The sequence below is a fragment of the Typopeltis vanoorti genome, chromosome 25, assembly GCF_054136105.1.
Source record: "Typopeltis vanoorti isolate ZY-2024b chromosome 25, IOZ_Tvanoo_1.0, whole genome shotgun sequence".
Taxonomy (NCBI): domain Eukaryota; kingdom Metazoa; phylum Arthropoda; class Arachnida; order Uropygi; family Thelyphonidae; genus Typopeltis; species Typopeltis vanoorti.
The window spans coordinates 5,289,974-5,317,292 of NC_143573.1; the positions used below are offsets into that span (position 1 = coordinate 5,289,974).

Genomic DNA, 27,319 nt, shown 5'->3' on the forward strand with positions numbered 1-27,319 from the left:
TGTCACAGCGCAAAGCAACAAGCATTTCGGATAATCCTTAGTTTTGGAGTTAATAAATTTCTGTAACATACAAGTCTATGGGAGACCGCAGCGGACGCATCACCAAAATTATCGATGTTAATATTAACTCTTTACTTTATGCAGATGATGTTACACTTCTGAATAAATCCAGTACAAGTGTGCAAGATTCACCGACCAAATTGAATAATTGGTGTAATAAATTTGGTATGAAAATCAGCAATAAAACGACAACAGTGAAAATAGGTTCAACACATCGCCTGCATTCTGAATGGAGATCCTTAGAGCAAGTAAAATATTTCATCTATTTAGGCACAATTTTTAGTGCAACTGGAAAATTAAATATAAAAATAGACAAAATAATGAGCAAAGCTCATGGTAGAAAGTCAAATGAGTATATGGAATACGTGAGAAATTACTGAAAAAGTAAACGAGTTTTATAAGAGATGGCGCTTAAACCAACTTTATAGTTTAAGCGCCATCTCTTATAAATCGCCATCACTGCTACACACATGCGAATTCTTAGAAAAAATGTGTACCCCCTTATGGATCAAGGGAAATTTGCTAATGATGATGATGAAATACAAATTTTCTCTTTTCACTTTTTTTTTTTAAATTTGAAGAAAAAAAATAAAATTTTGCTTGAGGCGTAGAAAAGGTGTGACTGGGTCTGAACTCACCTTCCATTAAAAGAGCCCTGATAAAGGTTCTTAGAAGCATCAATGAGAATCGAACCGAGGTCTTTCTAAGTCAAGAGTATCACATTATCGACTCATTTGGGTGGCTTCTTCATTTTTCAAACATCTGAAGTAGTTTTAGACAAACTTATAATCTGCATATAACAGGGGCGAATTCTCCATGCTTGCTGTGCAAGCTCATTCCTTGAGAAAGAAGTAATATTTATTTGTTAATAAATGCATGTATTTATAAGCATTCCATTTAGGCTTTTCTTTTTGTAGACAGGAGACGTCTTAAGCTTGCGCGGCAATAATTGGGCTTTGCGTTGTGTATCGAAGGCCGATGTTGCTCGTCTATTCAAGCTACCTTGGCTTACTCGGTTGTGGGAGCATCCGGGTCCTCGCATCAGCACTGTGATTTCGCGCGCGCGCAAAGCCATTTCCGCTCCCTCCACGTCGTCTCACCCTGTTGCTTAAACACGGGCCATACGCAGTCAAAGTAGCTCTAGCCAGTGAGCTTCAGCCGGCCTTTACAAGTGTGCGTGTTGCTTGGGAAAATTAAGTTACAACCAACTTTTTATGACGATGTTATTGACCAGTTCATGAAGAAGAAGAACCGTAGGGTATAATTTGTATTCAAGTAACTAAATTGAAAAAGATAGAATATCATTTGTAAAATAAATGTCGTATTTGTATGATTGAATGTACATAAATTTCTAAATATATAGTTTTAAATGGTCAGTAATTCATTATTCCGCTAATCAGACTTCAATCACACCTCTCACTCCCTGAATGATAACAAGAGCAAGCGTGAATTTCAAGACCCACATTCGTCCCTGGCATATAAAGTAAGTATTTTGGTTTTACATGTCTGGAAGTTTTTTGTTTTCTTGGGTGACATTTAAAATAGTGCAGTTGCTTATTTAAGCAGGCCACAGGATTCCTTTTGAATTCTCTTCATTTTCAACCGGGTTGAGGATGGAGTCCCCATCTTGCAGATCTCCAGATGGGAGACAAAGAAAACCCAAAGCTGCAGAAGCCGAATTCTGATTAGAGCAAGGTTTTTTGTTGCATTCAAGAAATCCATGGTTGTTCATAAAAAAAAAAAAAGGTAGATGTGGATCCACTGTAGACAATAGAATTAATAAAAACACAAGCATGGGTCACTGAAAATCAGGAGTAGTGTTTTGGGGTACGTGTTGATTATAAACAGCATATCTGAAGAATGGAGATCATCTGTAACTTTGGATAACTGCAGAAGGGATCTCAGTCCTAGGAGCTGAAGTCCTTCCTCCGATCTGCTGGGGGACATCTGAAGCAAACGAGAAGCTGAACCGAGAGTTGACATTTAAATCATACATTAGAAAAAGCACTCAGTTCCGAAATTTTTAATTTTGCGATTTGTATTTTCAGTAATAATAAATCGAAAGTATGTTGGACGAAAATAAGATTAAGTCTTGGTGTTTATTTCAGGTTTATTTGTTCTTAGTGTATCTGATTCGACTTCGCTCTGCGCATAATTTTATGTCATGAAAAAAAGGAGAAGAATGACTTTCACGTTTGTATAGGGTTCGAATCCCGTCTATAAAAAAAGAGGAACCTTTAAAAGGGTTCTCAACTGAAGATAAGTTTACCCTCAATCCCAAGGCAAATTAGGTTTAAAAGGTTCGCTGTAACAGGCCACACTATGAGGGAAGATGAGATAAAGTTAAATGGCTGGGAAAATAAAAATATCACACACACACAAAGATTTTGACATTGCAAGATGGGCAATATGGTCTGCCCTTGTGGTCCACTATGGTCTTGGGAAGACCACTCAAGCGTTGAGTGGTAATTTATTAATAATAAATCTGTAGATTTATTTATTAATAAATTGGTTACTGATTAGGAGAAAAAGAATTTTTTAAAAAATCAGCGGACTGCCACTGCCACTCAGCCACCTGTTTGCATAAGAATCCTGAAACCTTCGCTTCGAGATATTCCGTTTTCTTTTCCTTCCCCCCCCCCCCCCCGTCCAACGTGCTTTTTAATGATTGTGTTTTCAGGTGCCTCACTATTTCCTTAAGAGATTAAAAACGGGCCTTGGGAGACCCGCACTAATGAGCTGTACGAAAGAAACTCATGATTCGTTGTTTTTAAACCCCACTTTCGCAAGGGCTTTGAAGTCATTTTTTTGTTTTGCATATTCTGAAGTATTTGAGTGCGTGTTGCTAAATTCTGATTCTAAGCACGAACACACACACATACACACAGTTGCGTAAATCACAAAACTGTAAACTTGGCAACCCGTCAAAGACTGTTGCTTTTCCTAGAACACAATTTTTAAATTTTCTTTTATTTTTCTTGTTCATTGAACGGACTTTCTCTGTTATTATAAATGTATTGTTTCGCTGTCAACTGCTTTAATCTTCTTACAAGCACGAGAGAAGGTAATCGTCGAGAATCGGGAAGGAATCGTGACCCTGAAAACGCAGACCTTCTGCGAGTGGATTTGTTCGTCCGCTTGTTTTTCTGTTCGAGTTGTGGTGCATTTACGAAAGGTAAGTTTACGTTTGCAACGAAAATAGGTTGTTTACTCTTAATAAGAGCGGAGCCTTTCGTTTATATATAGCGGAACTCTCTGCTTTTACGACCTAATTGGCTCGTGGAAAAAACCGTCGCTTAGCGAGCCGCCGTAAATCGAGGTCTAACTGTCATCAACTAGGATTACGTTCCTAAAATTACACTTTAAATTCTGTAATATAATATATTTAATGTAATATAATGTATATTAAATTAAAATATAATACAATCTCTGTTTTTTATGATAGTGCTTATTGTACAAATGAAACTTGGAGCCAGTTCCACACTCGGATTCCTGAGGGATAACATTTTCATGCATCTTACTCAGTGCTAGCGTTTTTCACTGGACATTTTTGAGGATGCATAAACGTGCTGCCGCGCACTGCATTGTAAGCGATTTTAGACTAAACTGACAGTAAATGAAACGCGAGGTTTGCTGGTTTCAACTGCAGACTGCACCTGTGAAGCGATTGGGCACGACGACGCTTTTTTTCTTTCTTTACACAAACGTGCGTGCAATATTTTGTATCATAAAAAATAAAGACAAACTTGTACAAAAAAAAAAAAAAAAAAAAAACCACGCGGATTCGTTTATCGGAAATAATTCATAATACTTAAAATATTTCATTCTCGGTTGTCTTATTTAGTTGACATCCTGACGCTAAAGTAGGCACATTCTGATCGGCCATTTCAGTGGTTTCATGTCCATTATGACAAATGTCCATTATGACTGTTTCATGCAGTCATAATGGACATTTGCCATTGCCCAGTGCAGTGGCGCACTCAGGATTTAATCGTGGATGGGGCCGAGCGCTCAGGATTTAACCTTTGGGGGGGGGGCGAGTTGAGTAAATGTTTTGCGAATACACACTACACATCGCATACGACCTATAACTGAGCATCTGCAGTGATCGCTAATTCACAAGTAGCACACAACATAAATAAAAAAAATGAATTTTAAGTAGGAAAAGATTTTTGGAAATTTTTCTAGTGTTTTTTCCTTTTCTTTGGGGGGTTCCCGGTCCCCTTGTCCCCCCCTCCCCCTCTGGGTGCGCCACTGGCCCAGTGTTAACATAACAGGATATTCGCTTACCGAAACTGTCCCATTACTTTCCGTGTGACCTGTGACACGGATCTCCAGTCTCGTCTTGCTGTGACGTCATCACCGGCTGCAATAACATTTGTCGCTGTTACTAAGGCCGACTGCGCTTCTGAACATTTCTTGAGGCATGGAAAGTGCAAGTTCATCTACGGCCGAGCCAAGGTCAATGCAGGAGAGAATTGAACGTGACGTAATTAAGCGCCTCGTTGTTATTCAAGAGGAGAAATATCGGGATGAATCTATGTATATACTGTATAATAAACTGTATATTCATGTGTGTATGTGCACGCGCGCATCCCCCCCCCCCCCCACCCGAAACTCTACAGAGGTGTCGTGTATAATCCGTCGAATCGCGATTTTCATCTCTTAAATGTATTTTGATGAAATTTGGAGTTCGGATTGCTTTCGTATCACTCCGATGCCATCTTATTCTGACTGAACCCCTCGATGCGCCATTTCCGCAGAGCCCTTGTTTTAAGCAAGAGAAATTCAAAACACTTGTGGGATTGCGCTTTCTGCTGGTTGGATGCCAACACTGGAAGATACACAGGTGGCGCTAAGTCAGATTATACACGTGCGTAACTATGAGAGCGAGTTCGGAATTCCCCTGATTATATAAAGGGAGTGAAAAAAAAAAAAAAAAGAAAGGAGTGAGGGAAAAAAGATCGGTAATTAACACAGAAACGATGTCGAATGTACAGCACTGGGTGGATATCAAAAAGAAGGAGGAATCGCTGCCTGAAGTGCTTTTTACTGTGGAACAAAACGACTTCATTAATATTTGGAGTTCAGAATTGTCAGCTGAGGCTTATATGCAGAAGTGGATACCTAGGAGTTCCATTTGTACAAAAAAAAAAAAAAAACCTGCGTTCACTTCCGTAGTATAGTCGTAACGTCCTTTCTTTGCAAACGCGGCGTCTGCGTTTGCAAAGAAAGGCCGGTCTCAAACAAAGGTGACAGGAGTTTCCTCTTGGAAACCAAAGGAGGATACTCTGAGCTAAACAGCCAAGCCAGCCAGAAGACTCACGTCCTGGTAGGAAGAAGGAAGTAGGAAGACGGAGGTTACCTATCGTAGCAGAAATCATAAAAAGCCACGTTGCTTACTTGACAGTGAGACGCCTAACATATTAATGTAACTTAAGGGGCAACGATGAGTTTAAAATAGTTCTGGACTTCTGATTCCAAATTATTTCCGCTTGAGTTTGAGTGTCTAGTTTCAACTCTGACCAGATGAAACGAATACGTCAGAACCCATAACGAGGTCCAGAGTTTAAACACCATCGAAAACAGATCAACGAGGATTATATTAATAAGACATTTAAATTTTGCGTTAGAATTGGAATTTCTAAAACGAAACTATAACATCAAAACACTAAAGTTCTTTGAATTGGAAAGGTAGAGTATACACAAAACAATCTCAAACGAGCAAGGCGGTTATCATCAACAAAGGCTGAGGGTCACTAGATACCTATATGTTATACGCTGAGTGGCCCCGTTATCAACAACTTGTTGGACCACCGTGCGTCTTCCTTCAGAACAGTCTTAACGTGACGGGAAGTGAACAACACCACAAGGGTCTTGAAACGCTAGTAGTATGGGTGTCGGTAGTGACCAAATGCTTCCGGTGGGCGTGGCTTTTCCCTGAGGATATATGTGTCAATGGCTTCAGTTTGGAGGTTCTGACCAAATGCATCCGGTGGGCGTGGCTTCCTGACGTCATTGTGAGTGACGTCATGAGTTTGGAATGTTAGGAATTTCCACGTGGGCAAGTGTGTGAATGGCTTCAGTTCTTGTGTTTTGGTTCGCGTATAGGATTATGGGTGATTTTTTTGGTTCGCCTATGGAATTATGGGTGATGATAGAGATAAGGATTCGTGTTGTGATTGGTGGGACATTTTAAACCAAATGCTTCCGGTGTGCATGGTTTCCTGAGTCAGAAATTTCCCTGGGAGCATATGTGGTCACTGGCTTCAGTTCTTGTGTTTTGGTTCGCGTATGGCATTATGGGTGATGGTAGAGATAAGGATTCGTGTTGTGGGTGTGTGTTGTTTTCAGATGTAGATAAGTGACGTCATTTGTTATTTGCAAATAAATGTCGTCATTTGTTATTTGTAAATAAATGACGTTGTTGTTTTGAATAGAAAGGATGATATTAGCGGATAAGAAATCGTGTCGTGATTGGTGGGACACTTCTGACCAGATCAAGATCAAGATAAGATAAGGAATCGTGACGCGAATGTTTGTTGTTATTGAGTTTGGAATTTCGCTGGGCCCCCCTTCTGTCAGAAATATCACGTGGTGTGATGATAAGATATCTTTGAATTTTCCCAGGGTGGCACACATCCGTCATTGTCGTCTATGGGAATTCTTAGAGTATGTCGTGATGGCGGGTGTGATTAGATTTTTCTGAATAATTAATTATATACTAGTGTCACTCAAACATACGGTTTTTTTTTTATTTTTTATTTTTATTTTATTTTTTTTATTATTATTTTATTTTATATAGATGTTTGTACTAATTTTCCAATACATTTGGGGTATTTGTTTCCTGTTAAAGGGTGGGAATTCTTAGAGTAAGTCGTGATGGCGGCAGCCTTTCGAGCTTTTCTGAATAATTAATTATATACTGATGTCACTCAACACACATACTTTTTTTTTTTTTTTTTTCCCATACCTCATCTGTATTTTCTTCTATATACATATTCTAATCAAGTTCATATTTTATTCATAATTCATCCGGATATTTTGATTTGTCTAAAAGTAAGATAAGGAATCGTGACGCGAATGTTTGTTATGAGATGTAGATAAGTGACGTCATTTGTTAGTTGTAAATAAGTGACGTTATTGTTTTGAATGGAAAGGGAAATATATTAGTGTATAAGAAATCGTGACAAACATACAGTTTTTTTTTTCTTCTCTAGATGGTTGTACTAATTTTCCAATACATTTTGGGTATTTCTTTCCTATTAAAGTGTGGGAATTCTTAGAGAAAGTCGTGATGGCTCTCGTGTTTCGATCTTTTCTGAATAATTAATTATATACTTAAAGTACCTGTCCTTAAACACACACACACACACACACACACACACACACACACACACACACACACACACACACACACATACACATTAGACATAAAAAATCGCTAATGTGTCCATGTTGATACTCTAATATATACCCTATGATTATTCTTATGGAAAAAAAAAAAAACTATTCAGTATCAGAATTACGCTTACCAAACAACATGCGATCAGTTATGTTTAAGTTAAAAAAGTACTTACAGCTTTCCAGATGACTCTTCGAAATTCGATTATTCCAAAATAGTTCAATTTTATATCCACAACACAACACAAACACAAAAACCACAAAGAATGAAATTTCTGTAAATACTGTAACCTGAACTAGTTACTTCGTCCTTTAGATTACGGAGCGTAGATGGTGAGGTTTCGTCATTGCCATATCCCCCAGCGAGCGCTTTTCTTCAAAGGGGATGACATAAGTCACAACCGTAAATTGTGAATTTATTTTCCAACACTGAATATTTCTCATTAAGTCTTTTACAGTAGGTTTTCTGAATATTCCAATTGTTGATTAACATGTATTCACAGAACACAAACACAAATCTGAAAAGAACATTTCACTTTTTCATTATAGCTTACTGTGGCTAACATATATTCACACCACAAAACACACAAAACATAGGAGTTGATAGATATTTCTGTAAATAACCAGAAAAGCTAGTGGACTACTTAATTTACTTTAGTATCCGTTTGGTTCTCTGTATTAATCTTTCCCACGGGTGTCCTTCCTCGGTAGGAAGCTCTATGCGCTGTTTTGTTTAGGGTAAGTGTTATTTCCGGTTTCGAATTCCGATTGCTGTTAGAGTATGGAATTCAGACAAGTGAAATTATTATTATTTTTTTTCAAATTGATTGGTTATTTTCTGTATTTTACTTTTAAAAGTCATATTCTAACAGAATAACTGAGTAGAATTAATAAATATATAAAGTATATGTGAATTTATTTTCCAACACTGAATATTTCTCATTAAGTTTTTCTTAAAGTTCCCCAAGCTTAGTGGGAAAGTCTATGCGCCGTTTTGTTTAGGATAAGTGTTATTTCCGCTTTCGAATTCCGATTGCTGTTAGAGTATGGAATTCAGACAACTGAAATTTTTATTTATTTATTTTTTTTCAAATTGATTGGTTATTTTCTGTATTTTACTTTTACAGGTCATATTCTAACAGAATAACTGAGCAGAATTAATAAATATATAAAGTATATGAGAATTTATTTTCCAACACTGTATATTTCTCATTAAGCCTTATCCGGTCGCCTTTTGTTGTACGTAGGTGAGAAATCGTGTGTTTTGTTTCGAACTTTTGGTTTCCGCTGGGAAATTACCAATATAACTATTAATTTTACCTTCGATTCCTTGTGCTCTTAACCTATTTCTGTAAGTAGACTTTATTTATGAATTATTTTCCCACACTGTTAGTTTTCATTCATTAACCTTGTTTCTAGATAACGAACAAATAAGACTTTTACTTCAATGAATCAAAAAAAAAAATTCTCTGGTTACTTTGTGGCATGAAATTTCACAAGGAAAAAAAAAAAAATTCTCTGGTTACTTTGTGGCATGAAATTTCACAAGGAAAAAAAAAAAAATGTTATCTTCTTTCTTAAATTTGTATAACATATCTACGACACCCAATTTGTTCATTTAATTTACACATTTTATTGAACGAAATATTATTTACAAATTGTATTTACTGAATCTAACAATACAGAAAATAAATAAATTGAAAAATACATCAAAGGTTCTTCCATGGTGGAATTACCATCGTATGGTTTTGACAATGTGATTCTCATCTGAAAGTTAATTTTCATTTGGTGGGTGTTTGTTGGGAATTTATTACTGTAGTAGTAAAATTAAGGGTTGCATATTTATATTTTTGAATCCAATACGTATACTTCAGAGAATTATTAAAAGCACAGAATCTTTCGTTATGTTTCCAAAAGCATTTAAAAGTACACATTATGTTTTCACGTTTTGGGCATCCAATTTCATTTAAATCAAGAACAGGCCTCCCTATTAACTTCGTTAATGTTTTTGATTTTTCTCTTCCTTTGGCAAGTAATATATGATATTTGCATGTTGATTCTATCATCCAATCTCTTAGTTTGTCCAAAGCTAGTGAACCAATTTCCCACTTCAGCTGATGGTTATATTTTATTAACCAAGAATTCTGTTTTTTAACTCTTTCAGGTAATTCTTTCCAACTACAAGGTGATTTTGTCACTGCATATCTTACACTAAATCCATCAGAAATACAAATTTCTTTAGGAAATAAATTTGAACTGCTATTCAACAAAAATTGTACATCAATTATCCCAATGATAAGTGAAAATTCGTATTTTTCACCCACTGTCGATTTTTCATAATCGTTTTCCTTCATTCTTCTTCTTCGATTACTTCATATGGCACCACAAATAAATAGTTATTTATTATTATTTCACTGATTATTAGTTCTGATCGTATACTTTATGGTAACTTTCGTTTACAAAATTCTAAACAATTAGAACTTTTCACAAAGAAACTTTCAATGAATTTGTGGCTCACCCATTATTTTTGCATTACCAAACACAAATCACAAAACAGCAGCTGCAGTGGATGAACGATTACCTTAAGTCCAAACTCACTCGACTCTCTGGTATTTTCTTATAGTACTGTTTACACTTACCATCCCCTACCCTGACCGTTCCTTCAAAAATGAACCTTTGCGCAGATGACTCAACGACATGTTTTCACATGCTGTTGGATATACTGTTGGTGTGTTTTTATCTTACTTTGTGTAGGGAAAGGTAAAATTTGTATATGTGTTATCTGTAGAGTACAAACATTTTCTCTATGCCAAACTTTAAAGAAGTGTTAAAGTCACGTTTTGTTGGTTTAATTAGATGCTTCTCTCTTTCTCTCTCTGTAAAATAACCAAATTCTAACAGTTCGGATTTTCGATTATGTGAACGATTTGTTTTCAGATAACTCAAATAATGTCAATAGATAGCATTAGACAATTTCTAAAATAATCAATACATGGATTTTCGTTTTCAACACTTTTTTTTTTTTCCTGTCCTGGCATTAATTTCACAGTTGTGATTTTTTTAAAATAATTAAACAGAATTGCATTAAGATATAAAGTTGTGGATTTAAATATCAAGATCTAATCAGAATAACTGAGTAAAAATTCACTGTGGAAAAACACAACAACAAAAACACATCTTTGTTCATTTAAGTTTACACATGCACATTTTATTTTGCTGAAATACTATTTACAAGTATATTCACTGAGAAAAATTCGAAACATGTAATTACCTAAAATATTTCACAATATTTAGTTAGACTCTTAACATTTTCCAAAGAGTTCAATGAATAAAATTTTTGTTACTCACTGTTTCTTGGTTACATTACATCAAAATAGCTGGTCACGCAAAAGAATTTTTAAATCAGATACCATGGTAACCACACTGCCATACGTTTGATATTGTGTCAGTCTGGAAATGACACCATGCCTCGCTAAACATTCTGTGTATTCTTTTGTCAGCAAATATACACAAACAGTTTTTGTAAAATGTTCATAAATGTCCCAAAATAAAGAATCTTTATCGAATTGGATAAAATCTTGAAAGTCTAATTTTACCATTGATGAATTTAAATGATTAGCGATAATTTTCCCCATGATACGAATAGCTGTTAATTCAGTTTCCAAAAATAGTATATGATTATCAATGTCGTACATTTTTGTTGAAAATCTCTCAGCTTCTTCACAACTAATAGAAAAAACCTTACTTCCATCAGCTCCTGTATCATCAAGTATTAGTTCCCCATCTTGGCATTTCAGAATATAACAATCACCGAGGTCCATTTCGTAGTCAACTCTTCTTTGCAAGTAGCCGAGGATATCAGACCACTTCCTGCATAATTTTTCCCAAGTGGTCCGGGATAAATACATCACAATGTACGTGTCTTCTAAAATAATAATCGGTTTCCATCCTTTTAGAGCTAGGTGAAGAGTTTTGTCTCATGCTATTTTCCTGAAGAAAGAAAATTTCAATGACTTTTGTGGCTCACCCATTATTTTACTTTACTTTACTTTCCTGGATACCAATCACCACAACACAATACGATAACTTCACAGGATGAACGAATTGTCGTAACTGCAAAGACACTTGACTCGTTTATTTTTCCTTATTTTCCTGAGCCTTAACCCTGACCGTTCCTTCCAAAATGAAACTTTTGTGCAGATGATTCACGGACATGTTTCTACATGGTGTTGGATAAACCATGACGACAATGACGGATGTGTGTCACCCTGGGAAAATTCCAAGATATCTTATCTCAAAAACATCACCCACAATTCCATAGCCAAACAAAACATGACAACAATGTCATCATGTGTTTGGATATTTCTGGGGAACATATGTCTCTCATACTGTGATATCACAGAGGGTGAAAGATGTCTTCCCTGCAATGCTCCCCCAACCTAACCCCATCACCCTAGTCTCTCACCATCCCCTCTCCTCCAGAAGATGTCTGCTCAGCCTAGTGGATATGAGTGAGCTCATCGTTTGCGGATATCTTTTAGTGATGTCACCTCCAACTGATACTGATAACTTTTTTGGGAAAAAAAAAAATTTAAAAACTGGTTTTTTATGATAACTTTTTAGGAAAAAAACGCATTTTTTATGAAAACTTTTTTGGAAAAAAAATAAAAAAACGCGTTTTTTTATTTTTTTTCCAAAAAAATAAAAAAACACATATTGTGTTTTTTTATTTGCTCCCAGGGAAATTTCTGACCACATATGCTCCCAGGGAAATTTCTGACTCAGGAAGCCACGCACACCGGAAGCATTTGGTTTAAAATGTCCCACCAATCACAACACGAATCCTTATCTCTATCATCACCCATAATTCCATAGGCGAACCAAAAAAATCACCCATAATCCCATGCGCGAACCAAAACACAAGAACTGAAGCCATTCACACACTTGCCCACATGGAAATTCATAACATTCCAAACTCATGACGTCACTCACATTGACGTCAGGAAGCCACGCCCACCGGATGCATTTGGTCAGAACCTTCAAACTGAAGCCATTGACACATATACCCTCAGGGAAAAGCCACGCCCACCGGAAGCATTTGGTCACTACCGACACCCATACTACTAACGCTTCATTAGTAACCTACCACCGGCTGATATGACGTATTCCTGTAGTTCAATCGGGTTTGATGGAGAAGAGTCCTTTTCAAGAACATCCCAGAGAGGATAAAAGGCATGAGATCTGTAAAAAAGCATTGTGTCCTTACATCCATTCCAGCAATGTATGTGCCCTGTGACAAGGCTCACTATCCTGCTGGAAGAACTCGTCACATGCAGGAAAAATGGTCACCGTGAATGGACACACTTGGCCGGCAACAATGTTCGAATAGGCCGAAACATCCTCTCCTCGCTTTATTACTTGGTATCAGTCGGGCAAAGCATGGCTCTCACACATTCCATTGTATCAACAAGCATGGTTGGTAAATGCTTTGGGTTGTTGCACCATCCCCTGGGCTTTCCACCAGCTTCAAATTGTAAGTCAGGACTCATCACTTTACGCTACCCTTTCGATCCTCCGAGGCCCAGTATTGTTTTCATTGGACAAGCGGAATACTCTACAAATGTCATCTCCCGCACATCGTGGATATCACCGACTGTGGCGCTTTCATTCCGATCTTGTATCAACCAGCTATTTCCGGGAAACGTGTGACATTGACCTCATGTTTTCGGTTTATCACTAAGCAAATTCTTTGGTTATATCGAGGCGCGGTCGTGCGCTGCGTGTAAGGATGATTTCTAAGATAATACCCTGTCTATTTCCCCGAGTCACTGAAGTTCGAAGTCACCTTTGTCCATTTAGGTGGCTCATCACGTATTTATAGTCAGTACACGTTCCACATTCTTCACGAGTTAATGGCAGCTTTCATTTAGCAATCCCCAATATTATGGAGGGAGAGTATAGTACACAAAGCGAATTGGGAAATAAAATTATTTACGCACATGTCCATGTTTGTACCAAATCTCAAAACTAAATCTCCTTTTATATTAAAAAAATAGCGTGGTTCTACTACATTTTATTTCATTAAGATATTTTCTTGGAACTGATCTTGGAATTATGGGACCTGTGGCTGAACACCCAGACTCACGCTCGATTGGTGATTGTAAATGGAAAGGAAAAAGAAAGAAAAAAAAAATTTTTTTGTATGATTTGCAAACACAGTATTAAAATTAGATCTATTAGGTCTTAAATTGATCTCATTTGTTAAAGCGATATTTTTAACTAATAGCGACAAGCGGGAACATGCAACCAGCAGAGAACTAAAACTAAAAAAATTTTCACGATCTCCGCTTGTGGATGGATTAAGATCCCTTTCATTCAAAATAGAAATAATTTTTCGGTTAAAGAAGAAATTGAAAACCATTTTTACTTTTAACCCAAATTCAAAGAAATGAAGTGGAAAATTGAAGTTCGTTATCTTGATGAAATAAGAGATGTTCACAAAAAATTAATGAACAGACCCGTTTAACAGATTTTCTCACCCTCCTGTGCTTACCCTGAATGTGCTGATATTCGTTTTTACCATTTCCAGGTCGAGACAAGCCATGAAGAAGGTTGCCCTTCTGCTGGGTTTCTTTCTCGTCCAGTCGGTGCATTGCCGGAACAAATGTCCGTCATGCAAAACGCCAAGTGATGTCTGCTGTAGTTTTAATTACAAGGATTGTTGTCCTGAAGGTGAGTTGGTTTTCCTTACTCATATAAGTGCTTCTCCTCCTTATTTCATCTGCGCGCGGTTTCCGATCATCCTGAGTTCGAAATGTCGAGAGAGGATTGTCTTGTAACGTTTACATTATCTTACTGACATTTAACCTTTTTTGTGTGTGTTTGGCTTAATTTTATCTAACAAAGCAATTTACCAACTTTTCCAGGTGTTGTATTCCATTTGCATTCAATCACAAAATAAGCGAATATTTATTTGCTGATGAAATGGTGGATGGAAGACATCTTCCCTTAACCCAATCTAATTTCTCAATCAAAAGACGACATCGTTTCAGTTGAAATTTCGAAGGATCGAACGTAAAAAGTCAAAATGACAATTAGTGGGGAATGGACTGATCGATGACAGGGGAATAAAGCATCGCATAAACTTCGGAATCGCCATTAATATGTGTTACTCACTCTTTCTCTCTCTCTCTCTCTCTCTCTCTCTCTCTCTCTCTCTCTCTCTCTCTCTAGACGACATATTCATCGTATGTCGTCTAACCTGTTGACAACTCCTTGGCAAAAATTAGCCACACTTCATTATCAAAAAATCGGGGGTGGCTGTTTCGGAGCAGGGCCGAGGGGTTTTACGTGAATACGTCACGCCAGAGGATTTTGTGTGTTTGGAAGTGTAAATAAATGAAAACAAGTTTCATAATCGATTTTAATTTTATTTATCATAGGGCTATGGTGAGAAACGTAAGATACAAACGGTAGACAAGATACATCCAAGTTTTTGGCGAAAGTCAAATCAATAAAAGCGTTACCTAGCGTGGTCGCCGTGGTCTTAACGTAAGTGAGATTAAACTCGCGTTCCATAAAGTCCTGCAGTGATCGGTTTTGTGAAACATCGATATTGAAGTCGCCGGTGATGATCATGGGCGTATGTAGGTCAGGCTCGATAGTGGGAATTATTTTCTTTATGCTTTTCGAGTGTTGCAGCAGGGATCGATGGATGCAACAGTCTATCGGGTCGATGAAGCGTTCCGATGAATGTTCACGGCTCCGATAACAAATTTAGATACACAGTTGGTCGTTACGTCGTACAGGCATATATCTGCTACTGATGGTTCTTCGACTCTAAGCTTACAACCGACATCAATGGTAACGATACATTGACAATCGGTGAAGCTGTTGAGGTTCCTGTATATAGCGAGAACACCGGCGGTGCGTTTGGACGATGACGACGAAGTTGACGGTTGATTGCGTCGCCTTTCTATGGCCGTATTCTTATATGCTTTAAGTTAGAAACAAGATACATTCACAGGTGTGGCATCATCCATCCTGTTTCTCTGATGAACAAGTAGTCCGATCTGTTCATAATGGACTCATTTATCTTCGGTGTGCTCCACCAAATTCTGTGCGTTGATCCCCGAGACAAGTAAGACTCCCTGCCGTGAGTTTACGCCGTTGTCATGATCACCATCTACGTTTAATATATGGACCTCCTCTGTGATCGAGCAGTCGAAGATCGTCGACCACAGAAACTATCAATTCGCTTAACCAGCGTCGGGCAGTGGTGTTTCTTCATTCTCTCGTATTCGTCGCGTATCTCCCTGAGAGTGGGTGCTGAATTTCCGTAACCGTGATAAAATTTATAATCGTCTCTCTCGTTAGTCAAATACAGCCGTCGATAGAAGTGACCCTGCTCAGTGCAACGTACACCAGTGCTTTTCCATTGTCTCCGATCTTCCGAAATCCACATCCATTTCGTTCAATCCACCTTTCGAAGCGGTGGCATAGTCGCTTACGTCATTTACATCCATGGGTTCGTGCGTCCCAGCCCCCGTATCGCTCCCGATACTTCCTTCTTCGTTCCGACCCAGACATTAGGATATTATCGGAAAGCTGACAAGGTGCTCTTTTCCGTCGTATGCGTTCGGCATATTTCTGGATGGCTTTCGTGCGATTATAGGCGGACATTGTGAAATTTCTAAAATTTTCCAACTTCGATCCACATTTTCTTCACCAACACTGTACTGGAATTTAAGAATTATGCGTTATCTCGATAGATCTCGACGAGAGCTGTTGATTGACACTAAAACGAGCATCGTACCACGACCAGGGGAAACTCGTGCAAAGGCACTGCGGAACTGCATCACTCCCATTTTTTCTCGATATATAAATATATTTATTAATTTATCTATATTTGGTTGTAATATTTAATTTTATCATCAACAATCCTATACAATTCTCTTATTTTATATAAAAAATAATAAAAATCCATCTTGTAGCACTTAGGAAGGCGAAGGACGTTAGCAGCACTGTGTTTACCGCAGTGTCATATGCACGTCATAGGGAGATGCGAGCTATTAGCGTAATGAGGCACTCTCCGTCCCGCAGTTCCACTGTTGTTTATAAGCAGTTTGCGCCAGTAGTAGAGTGTTGTTCCCAGTGCGTATCGTGTTTACTCCGTCTCTTTAAATATTTGGACATTACAATTAAAGACATAACATTTGTTATAGTTTTTATCTCAGAACATTATTGGGGTTATGATAATGAATTTTATTTTTAAGTAATTTTGAATTATACTAAATTGTATAATTTTATCGATAATAAACAATATTTTTTCATGTTTATTATTTTTTTAAATTTTTACCATAATTTTGATATTTTATCCAAACACGTATACACTGTACTTACAGTGTGTAGATATATTTCGAAAGTTGCAGCACCCCCACGATTTCAAGCCACGAGCCGCCACTGACCACGACAGAGTGCGAAGTTATACTGAGTAGAAGTTTCCGAGGCACGGCGGATTGTACACAAAACGGCGGAGCCCCCACTGCCACCCGCGGGGAGCTATCTGAAGGTCACTCTCGAATCCTTATTCCCTCAGCTATCGAATGATATAAGTTTGGTCTGGCTACCTTTAATACTTCCGAAATTATTAAGCCGAACCTTATCGAAGGGTTCCTCCCCCCCCCCCCCGGTACTGTTCTGAATTTGAAGACGTATTCACGTAAAAAAAAAAAAAAAAAAAAAAAAAAAAAAAAAAAAAAAAAAATCAGCTAACGCCTTTTGTTCCTGTATGGGAGTAGGCGAGGCCGTTTTTAAGCCCTATCTAACTTTGGGAGACTGAGTGGGCAGTTCAATCTCCACTGGCACCCAATCAGAGATAGCTGGCCCAAGGCTATCACTAATTAAGCAGCATACAGTGAAGACAGATGGCTCAACAAGTGCCGCCATCTCGTGGTTTTTAACCCTAACACAGTATTTTTAATGTCTGAAGATAGTGTGGCTTCTACGTCGATTTTCTTGAGTTTACGGGACGAAAAACCCGAGTTTCTGTGGAAAAAAAAAAACCCGCTTGCTCGTGCCAGAGATCGACTAACTCGGGAGCCAGTCGAAAAAAGCTAAGAGAAAGTTCCTTAGTCGGCCACTAGAATCAAACTATGACGCTCTTTTCGGGCGGCTTAGCGCTGAGGGGGTGTAAACACCACTTCCACAGAGCTACACGGGCTTTATATTTCATAAAACGGCCTCGCCTTCTCCATATTGGGGAATAATTATATATATATATAATATAGGGGAATAATTATATATATAATTATTCCCCTACAGGGAGAAGACGAGGCCGTTTTAGCCCAATCTAAGTTTTGGAAACTCATGGGACATGTCAATTATCGCCAGTAGCCAGTAGAAGTTCGCTGGCCCAAGACTCTTGGTAGCATTTGGTGAAGAGACGGCTCACAGGTTCAGTCATCTTGCGTCCCCTAATCCTAACAGTATTTTTTATTGTCTGAAACAACGTTGGTTCTTCGGTCAAGTTTCTTGAATTTACGGGAAATGAAAACACGAGTTTCAAGGAGAAAAATCCCGCTTTCCGGTGCCAGAGACCGACTAATTCGGGAACTGGTCGATGAAAGGCTTAGAAAAAGATCGTCTATTCGACGACTGGAAGAAATGAACTTTGACCTTTCTTCGATCGTCCTAACACTGTGTGGGTGGAAACGCCACTTCCACTGAGCTACACAGGCTCTGCCCAAATGTGTGTCACATCCACTGTGCTTTCCAAAGATAACACAAGCAAATACATCTCATCCATAGTCTCTTCAGCTTCCAAAAACTGGTTCCTTTTCAGCTCAAGCCATTTCTTCATCTGTAGCAGTGCTAATTCCACCCAAGCTTAGTATATTTTTCTCACTATCGCACCTAAATGTCCCTGAAAAATTATAGTGGCTATTCAGAAGGAGAAAATCACTTAATTGATGATCCTGCTTCACAAATCTCACTCCATTCGCTTTCTCACAGTTTCCGAAATATGTACTCTGTTGTGCCTATCTTGATCATTCAGTGTTTGTGCTGCTCCGCAAAACTGCTTCCCGCCGTTTCTTTACTTTCGTATAAGCGCTCAAAACACAAAGCAAGTGTGGATCAGCATCCACAATTCACTTTCAGATTTATCGGACCATTTTCCTCTTTCTTTCTATCTATCTCTGTTATTTGGAACTGCTTTCTCGACACATCCCCCTCCCCATGGATTGCAGTTGTTTCACGAAGTACATTACTAAGGTTTTCGCTTTCTCTCCTTAACTGGAGAGAAAGAATAGCCAATAGTGATGTTCCCTAATCTGTAAAATCTGAACGGAAATATTTAAGAGTTCCTCGTGATGTGGTCTGAAATTTGCTGCTAAGCAAAAGAGCGCTTAAGTTTGTGGTTTGAGATTTTTATTATTGTTTTTTGTCAATGGACGATGCCATATACGATTTCTATTGGACGAATCTTTTAAGGAGAAGAAATGACCAAGGAAACAGTCACAGGTGTTATACATCCAGTTACATACTACTTGTTTATTTGTTGTGAATTTAACAACTATTTAGTGGAATCCATTCAGGACATCTATAAAACAATACAATTACCTGAAGTGTTTACAACATCTATCTGCGTACCAATTCCAAAGAAACAAATGCACAAAATTGCGAGGATCACAGAACTGAGAGCCTGATATCCCATGCATCTAAAATTACTTCAACAAAGAAATTAAAAGAGCCCTAAGCGGTGAATTGAGTGAATAACAGAAAGGCTTCAGAAGAGGAATGGGAACCATTAATGCTATCCTGGAACTAAAAATACTAATAGAAAGATCACTTGAAAGAAATAGGAACATTTACATATGTTTTATAGATGTTCAGAAGGCCTTTGACCGGGTAAAACATAATAAAACGTTCAATATATTAGATCAATTAGACATAGAAGTTCATGTACTGAAGATTATGAAAATGATTTATACCATACTGAAAATACAGCTGTTTAACTCTGAGACTTCTGAAGTGAAAATAAAAAGATGAGTTAGACAAGGTTGTATCCTTTCATCAATTCTATTTAATATCTATAGTGAGACAGTGATGAAAAAGATTGAAAAACAAAAAATAGGAATTAGTATCAATGGTATAAAATACAACAATCTTAGATATGCTGATGATACCATTCTAATAGCAGAAAACAGAAACCAATTAATCAAATTACTGCAGCTACTAATTAAAGAAGGTAAAGAATTTAGATCAGATATAAATGCAAAAAAGACCACAATTATGAACATATCAAAAGAAAGCAGATCCGAGCCAGATATATTCATAAACAATATGAAAATTGAACATCCAACAGAATACAAATGTTTAGTCACCTACTTTACTGCAGATGGAAAGCAAGATAAAGAAATAAGAATAAGAACAGCCATAGCTAAAGATGCATTCTGGAAATATAAAGATCTGCTCAGAAGTTCTGTGAGTATCGAGACAAAGAAAAGAATGATAAGAACATTAGTGTGGCCAATTTTCACACGTGGAAGTGAGACCTGGATATTCAAGAAGACAGTAAGGCAACAGATAATGGCCTTTGAAAGGTGGCGCTGTAGGAGAGCTCTGAAAATCCCATGGACAGAACATGTGACAAATACAGATGTCCTACAGAAAATGAGAATACAGAGATCTTTATTATAGGAAATGATCCAGAGAAAGATGAGATTGGCAGGACATGTACTGAGAGGTTCAGCAGGACAAAGGATACTAACAGTTTCAGAAGGAAAAATTATGGGAAAAGGATCAAGAGGCAAAAAACGAAGGACATGGCTTGAAGATATAAGATCATGGACAGGGTCACATGGCTATTATTATTATTATTATTATTATTATTACGGGCAACTCCAGGGAGTCATTAGACTCATCGAGGGAGGCCCCAAATCATTTTCATCACAACTATTCGACATTCATACAGTATCTATCATACCTCGCCTTAAACTCATTCACTGTCACAGCATCCACCACAGACTCAGGGAGCGCATTCCACTCATTCACTACTCTAAAAGTAAAGAACCCAGCTCTAACACCTTTACTAACCACACTTTTGCCCAGTTTCCATGGATGTCCCCTAGTCCTCCCACAACCAGCCCTGTTCTCAAAAATATCTTCTGAATTAATTTTATAGAAACCCTTCAGTAATTTGAATGTCTCAATCATATCTCCCCTCCTCCGCCTATCAACCAATTTTTGCAACCCACAAATCCTCAACCTGTTCTCATACGGTTCATTCCACAGACCTGCTATCATCTTGGTCACTCGCCTCTGGATCCTCTCCACCTCCTCCCCATCAAGAAGAAACCTAGGTGACCAAATCTGAGCACAGTAGTCGAGATGAGGTCTTATCAAGGCTCGATACAGAGGAACAATAACCTGCTTGTCTCTGCTTGTCAACGTATTCTTCAGCAACCAAGTGATTTGATGAGCTGATTTGGCCACTTTTGCAATGTGTCCCCTAAATTTCAATTCCTTATCCACCAACACTCCTAAATCTCGTGCCTCATCAATTTCCTGGAGCACAGTTCCACCAATGCAGTAAACTGCCTCCCATCTTTTCACCCCAAAATGCATAACCTTACATTTTGCCACATTAAATTGACATCCATTCTCCCTAGCCCAGACCTCCAATCTATCCAAATCATCCTGCAAAATTTTGACGTCATCTGCATTCACTATTGCCCTACCCAACTTCGCATCATCCGCAAACAAATGAACTGTTCCTCTCAGATCCTTTCCTATATCATTTATGAACAAATTAAACAGCAGTGGTCCAAGAACAGATCCTTGTGGTACACCACTAGTCACAGGCCGTCTAGTGGACTCTACTCCTGAGTAAACCACTCTCTGATATCTCTCCGTCAACCACCCTCCTATCCATCTCACCAACCCTATGTCCATTCCCATATGCTGCAATTTACTGATTAGAATTCCATGTGGTATCCTGTCAAAGGCCTTAGCAAGGTCCAGCAGAATCACTGTAAACCCATTACCCTTATCCAGTTCAGCCGTCACTGTGTTATAATACGTGAGCAAGTTACTGAGGCATGACCTACCCTTCACAAAACCATGCTGTCCCCGATACAGTATCCCATTTTCTTCTATCCAATCTTGTATTTTCCTCTTGACTATTTTCTCTAAGACCTTGATAATGATTCCTGTTATGCTGATTGGCCGGTAATTTTCAACAGCAGCCTTGGAACCACCTTTGTGCAGTGGAACTATTTTCCCCTCTTTCCACCCCCTTGGGACTGACCCAGTCCTGAGGCTCAAATTAAACATAATGGTCAAGGGCACTGACAATTCTTTGGCCGCTTCACGTACGACACGAGCTGGTATACCATCCAATCCCACAGATGTATTGACATTGAGGTTCTGTAATAGACTAGTTACCTCTACCTCATTCATCACAATTCCAGTATAAGCTGTTGGTTCCTCCATTTCCGCAAAGCCACCACCTGGATGATATACTCTTGCAAAGTGCTCGCTCAGTAATTCTACAACATCGACTGATTCAGTTACCTCCCTACCCTCAGCATTTTTTAAGATCATTCTACCATGAGCATTTTTCCTTTTACTTGCAACATATTGAAAAAACTGTTTGGGATTCTCTTTAGCCTGCATGGCCAATTTCCTTTCGTAATCTGCTTTTGCTTTTCTTACCACCCTTGTTACCATCCTGGCCTGAGCTTTATACTGTTCATGCACCTGATGGTCACCCTTCTCCTTAAATTCCCTCCACAATTGTTTCTTTTTTTGCAGCTCAAGCTTAATAGTGTTATTCATCCATTTAACCCCTACCTGATTTATTATTCGGACTCTTGGTATACAGTCAACCATTGCCTCCTGCAAACAGTTCTTAACCACCTCCCATGCACCATCAACATCCAGCCCTTGCAGTTTTACATGCCATGGCATTGAGCCAAGCACACACCTAAGCTTGTCATACTTACCAGCCCGGTAATTCCACATATACCCTGTCTTAATTGTAAATTCGACTCCTTTAGCCACCTCCCAAGTCATGACCTTATGGTCACTCTCACCAATTGGTGGCAACATGGTCATGTTCGTTACAGCTACATTCTCAGTTGCAATTACTAGGTCCAGCACTCTCTGCCCCCTGGTATTTTCCAATACATGTTGCCGTAGATAGTTGTCTCTTAATAACTGCATAAAATCCAATTCCTTCCTCCCATGTGCCCTCTCCTCTTTCCAGTCAATGTTACCATAATTGAAATCACCCATAATAATTACCCTCCTTCCATTCATTTCTTCTATTTGCTTATGCATACTATTCCCACCATCCACTCCATCACCCGGTCTATAGCAGCACCCAATTGTATATTTTGTTCTGCTAGATTGTATCTCACACCAAACAGCCTCAAATGTGCTTTTTTCCCCATCCTGCAGTTCAACTTCTATACTCCTTGGCTGAAGCTCATCAGCTATCATCAATAACACTCCTCCCCCCTTTTTATTCACCCTGTCACTCCTGAACACGCTATACCCATCGCATTCAATCCCACTAGCTTTATCATCTTCTGTCAGCCATGTTTCACTAATACCGACAACCTGTGGCCTGGAAGTGCCAACCATGGCCAAAAACTCTTCCTTCTTGTTCCTAATACTCCTGGCATTAGTGTACATGAATCGCAGAAGCCCATTTGTCCCATCCCTACTTTGATTCCTTATACTAATTATCCCATTCTGATTTGTTGTCCGTCGTACTCGCCCGGGCGTAATATACTCATTCATACACTTAACTGCCCCCCCTAAAGTCTGCATATCTACTCCCCCCCCTCTTAATAAATCTAGTTTCCCTGAGTCTGTACATCCACTTCCACATCATTCATCAACACTCTTTCAAGTCTCCGTACACCAACTCCATTCAAATGTAACCCATCCATCTTATATAAGTCCTTTCGCCCATCAAACTCATTCCACACATCCACAAATTCCACACCACTCTCCATGCATAACCCACGCATAAAGTTATTGGCAATTATGGCCCTCCTTCTAAACACTTCGCTGTCATACCGCGGTAAGATACTCACCATCCTAACTCTCTCACTCTTCTGTTTTGCTACCTCAAACAACTCCCTCACATCCTCTATCATTTCCATTTTGTCCTCTTTCAAATCATTCGTTCCTGCCACTATTATCATCTCTTTCACCCTCTGTTTTTGCAGTCGAATAGATTCGCTGACGTCCTTTATGTTCGCACCCGGCTGGTACGACTTCGTTAAACTCTCAATTATTACGCCTAATGCAGAAACAAAAAGGAAAGCCACCAACAGAGAGAACTGGAAGGACAAGGTGCTCCACCCCCTCACTGAGGAAGCTACATGAAGAAGAAGAAAGAATTTAGATAACGTTTGATTGGACAGCGTTCTGAATGACAAAGATAATCCAAATCCTGCGCCAGAGACCAAACTTGGAGCTTTTTATGCCACTTCAGGCCTCCAGTGAGAGGAGCGTTGGTCTCATAGCCAGTTAAGAAATCCACCTGTTGCCTAAACACAAACATCGCGTCCATTGTGGGATTCGACCCCGGAGCTTGCATGTTGCTTGCAAAACGCGTACGTTAACCTCTCGCCCAACCAGGCCACCGTGCAGAATAAATGCTAATCCAGTTGCATTGCTGTCTTCTCGAGTGCATTTTCTTTATTAGAAATTCTGGAAACCATGAATGGAAAGTATTAGTATTATAAGAAATCTTTCAAGATGTTCGGTTTTTATTTCAATAATTATATCACATTCATTTGATAATTGGTAAGCGAACTAGCTTCAATTACTTTCATAAGAAAAGATTTTCTTTCATGTAAATTTTTGCGACGATTCTAATAAATTTCTATTTATTTTATCCCACAGGAGTAAAGCCCGGCTTCTGTAAACTGGTCAGCCCTATCGACTCTGGAGAAAACTGTGCTGACAAATGCACCAGCGATCGCGACTGTCCAGGGATTCAGAAATGTTGTGGAGGATGCGGCCTGTCTTGTACGGATCCTTTGCCACCCGGAGCCGACATGAAATTGTAGCTGTGATCACGTTTCAGGCATCGAAAGCCTTCTGGATTAGCTCTGCCTAAAGAAGTGGTTCTTGAAAATATTTCTTAACGTTCTACGACCCCATGCGCGATGCTGAAGGGTCTTATCTGCGCATGCCTTTTTCGGCTTAAAATGCTTTATTTTATTTTATTATTTTGTTGGTAGCAAAAGAATAACCCCATCCTGCTCTTTTGCTAACTCTGAAAGGGCAATTTCGCCCATCTGTTTTGAGAAAACTTAATAAAGTACTTTCATAAATAACTCTTATAGAATTTTTTTTTTTTTTTTTGAAATGCTCGTTTCCAAATTAACGAAGAAGTTTTGTAGATAAGTGTTCATTACTTTTCTTCGAAATTGCTATTCAATCCTGCGAGGGTCACGGTCGAAAAACTTGCAGCTTAGGTCGCGTGTATCTGAGAGATACATTCATTACTAGTATCTGCTAAAATGCGATAAAACTTAGAAAAAAAAACATTGCAGATGTAATACACGATGGTTTATTTATTTTCAGTTACAATCTGGAAATTATTGAACAGAGAAATAAAGAAAAAAAAACAAACTAAACCAATACTATACTGACATCGGATTTCGCGGTATCTCACAGATACAATTTACCACCAAATATCACACACCTTTACATAACATGTGTAAAACCAAAACTGGCCGCATAAACAGTGTAGAATATCACTCGTAATACATGCATGCGCAGCAAGTCATGACCTCCAAGCTATACACTGGATATGTGTAAGAATATTTATTTAAACAATTTGTACGTATCTCTCAGATCAGCTGCGACTTCCGCAGGGTTAATTGGAAGCCTGAAGTGACATGAAAAAGGTTTTCATTTCTAATTATGTAACCCCTTCTTCCAGACGAAGCCCTTTGGTCTGAAAGACCCGGTTTCGATTGTCGTTCATGACGTGAAGAACCTTTATCTGGTCTCTTTCGACTAAAGGTGAGATAGCCCGTCTCATACGGAGGTGGAGGGTTTTTTCTCTCGGAAACTCGGGTTTTTCTTCCCTCAGAAGAGGCAAACAGGCCCCAAGGATCTACAATCAAATAACACATACTTAAAAGTCCCTCACTGGAGGACGCAACCTCAACCGGTCCTAAAGGGGAAATGGGGAAAATTCGGGGAACCGCACACGATAAAAAAAACAGAACTCCTTCTTCCACCCAACGTATTAATGATGTGCTAACATATTCCCGATATTTCTTCGGTAGATTATCATAAAAAATAATTTTAAGTTTTCTTGTGGGCTTCTCTAAATTAGCAGAAACAGAGTTAAAAAGACTAAATAAATAAATAAAAATAAAATTGCGATTGCGCAGTTCAAGAGAAACTAAGTGGTTATAAATGCTTCACGACCTGACCTCTGATTCATGATTATCGTTTATAGCGGCATTGCGAGATAAATCCTAGACGTATTTGCTTATTGACGGAACAAGCGACACAAATATTTACAAAGGAAACTGAACTCCGAAGAGTTTATGACTGTTTCTATTATCAACGAGTCGCGCCCGTGCAACAGAAATGCTTCTCTTCTTATCAGCATGTAACACTCTTTTCCAGAATCCAAAATTCTCGGTGGTTTTAAGTGAAATTAAAACAGGTTTAATATTTCGTTCAGACGAGATCAGTTTGCTAAATAGCGAATTCAATGTAAATCTTAAGCGTGAAGTAATCAATCGATAAATAAATAATCCGGCATCAGCGTCTTTTAAAGATACCCGGAAAGGAACAAACAGCACTGAACTGCTTGAGCCCTGGAACTCGCGAGAGAGTTCTTTCCATGTCGTGCTAGAAAGAGACGGGGTTTTTCCGAACCCCAGTAACTACTATTAATATGAATTTACCCGTAAGTATTCTACTGTTATATTTTGTTGCCATTTGCTGTATTTTCTATTACCTCGGTACTTCTCAACTCTGCTTCGTGTTATTTGTTTATTCTTTATTTAAACTTCGTGAAATGTCATAAATGGTCGATGCCGCCACTTATCTATTTATACCCGATCTTACGTGTTCTCACGCTCATAGTCTTACACAGTGGAGCACTCAGGATTTAATCTTGGGGAGAGGGAGCCCCGAGTTGAGTAGACGATTTGAGAATACACACTACGACCTATGACTGAGCATCTGCAGCGATCGCCAATACATGATACCTGCGATCTCCTCTGGCCCGGTTCGGGCAAACGAAGTAATGTTCAGTCCACCTGAGCACTACTTCTTTTGCCTTGAGTTCATAGCGGCAGTGATTCCCGAGAGCTTAGGGTGTTCCCACCTTATGTGGCCGCTAATTCATAAGGTAGTATAGAAATAGAAGACACAACATAAATAAAAAAATGAATTTTAATTAGGAAAAGATTTTGGGAAAATATTCTTTTGTTTTTTTCCTTTTTCTTGAGGGGGACGGGTCCCTTGGCCCCCCTATGTGCGCTATTGGTTTAACAAATTTATTTGTTTTTCTACTGCGCCAATCAGATTATGTATTGAGTGCGAGATTATAAGATTTTCAACTTAAAGCAGATATTGTTAGCATTCCCCACTTATGTTAATCTTTACCGTTAATTATTTGCGGCTTGATTATTGATCACTTAATCTTATGCAAGATTGAAATCTTCAGGATAGTGCATTGACAGAATCAGTGCACTATCCAAACCATTTAATTAGTTTACACAGTCAGATCCGCATTAACACACACACACACACACACACACACACACACACACACACACACACACACACACACACA

The 27,319-nt window shown here is 38.6% G+C and overlaps 1 long non-coding RNA gene across 1 annotated transcript; it reads left to right on the plus strand.

The window, feature by feature from the left end:
- The first annotated feature begins 3,079 nt into the window (after positions 1-3,079).
- LOC150092494 (uncharacterized) lies at positions 3,080-24,821 on the plus strand. The gene is made up of 3 exons (XR_016550526.1): positions 3,080-3,235; positions 14,054-14,196; positions 24,391-24,821. It is a non-coding gene; the product is annotated as an uncharacterized LOC150092494 (long non-coding RNA).
- The last annotated feature ends 2,498 nt before the right edge of the window (positions 24,822-27,319 follow it).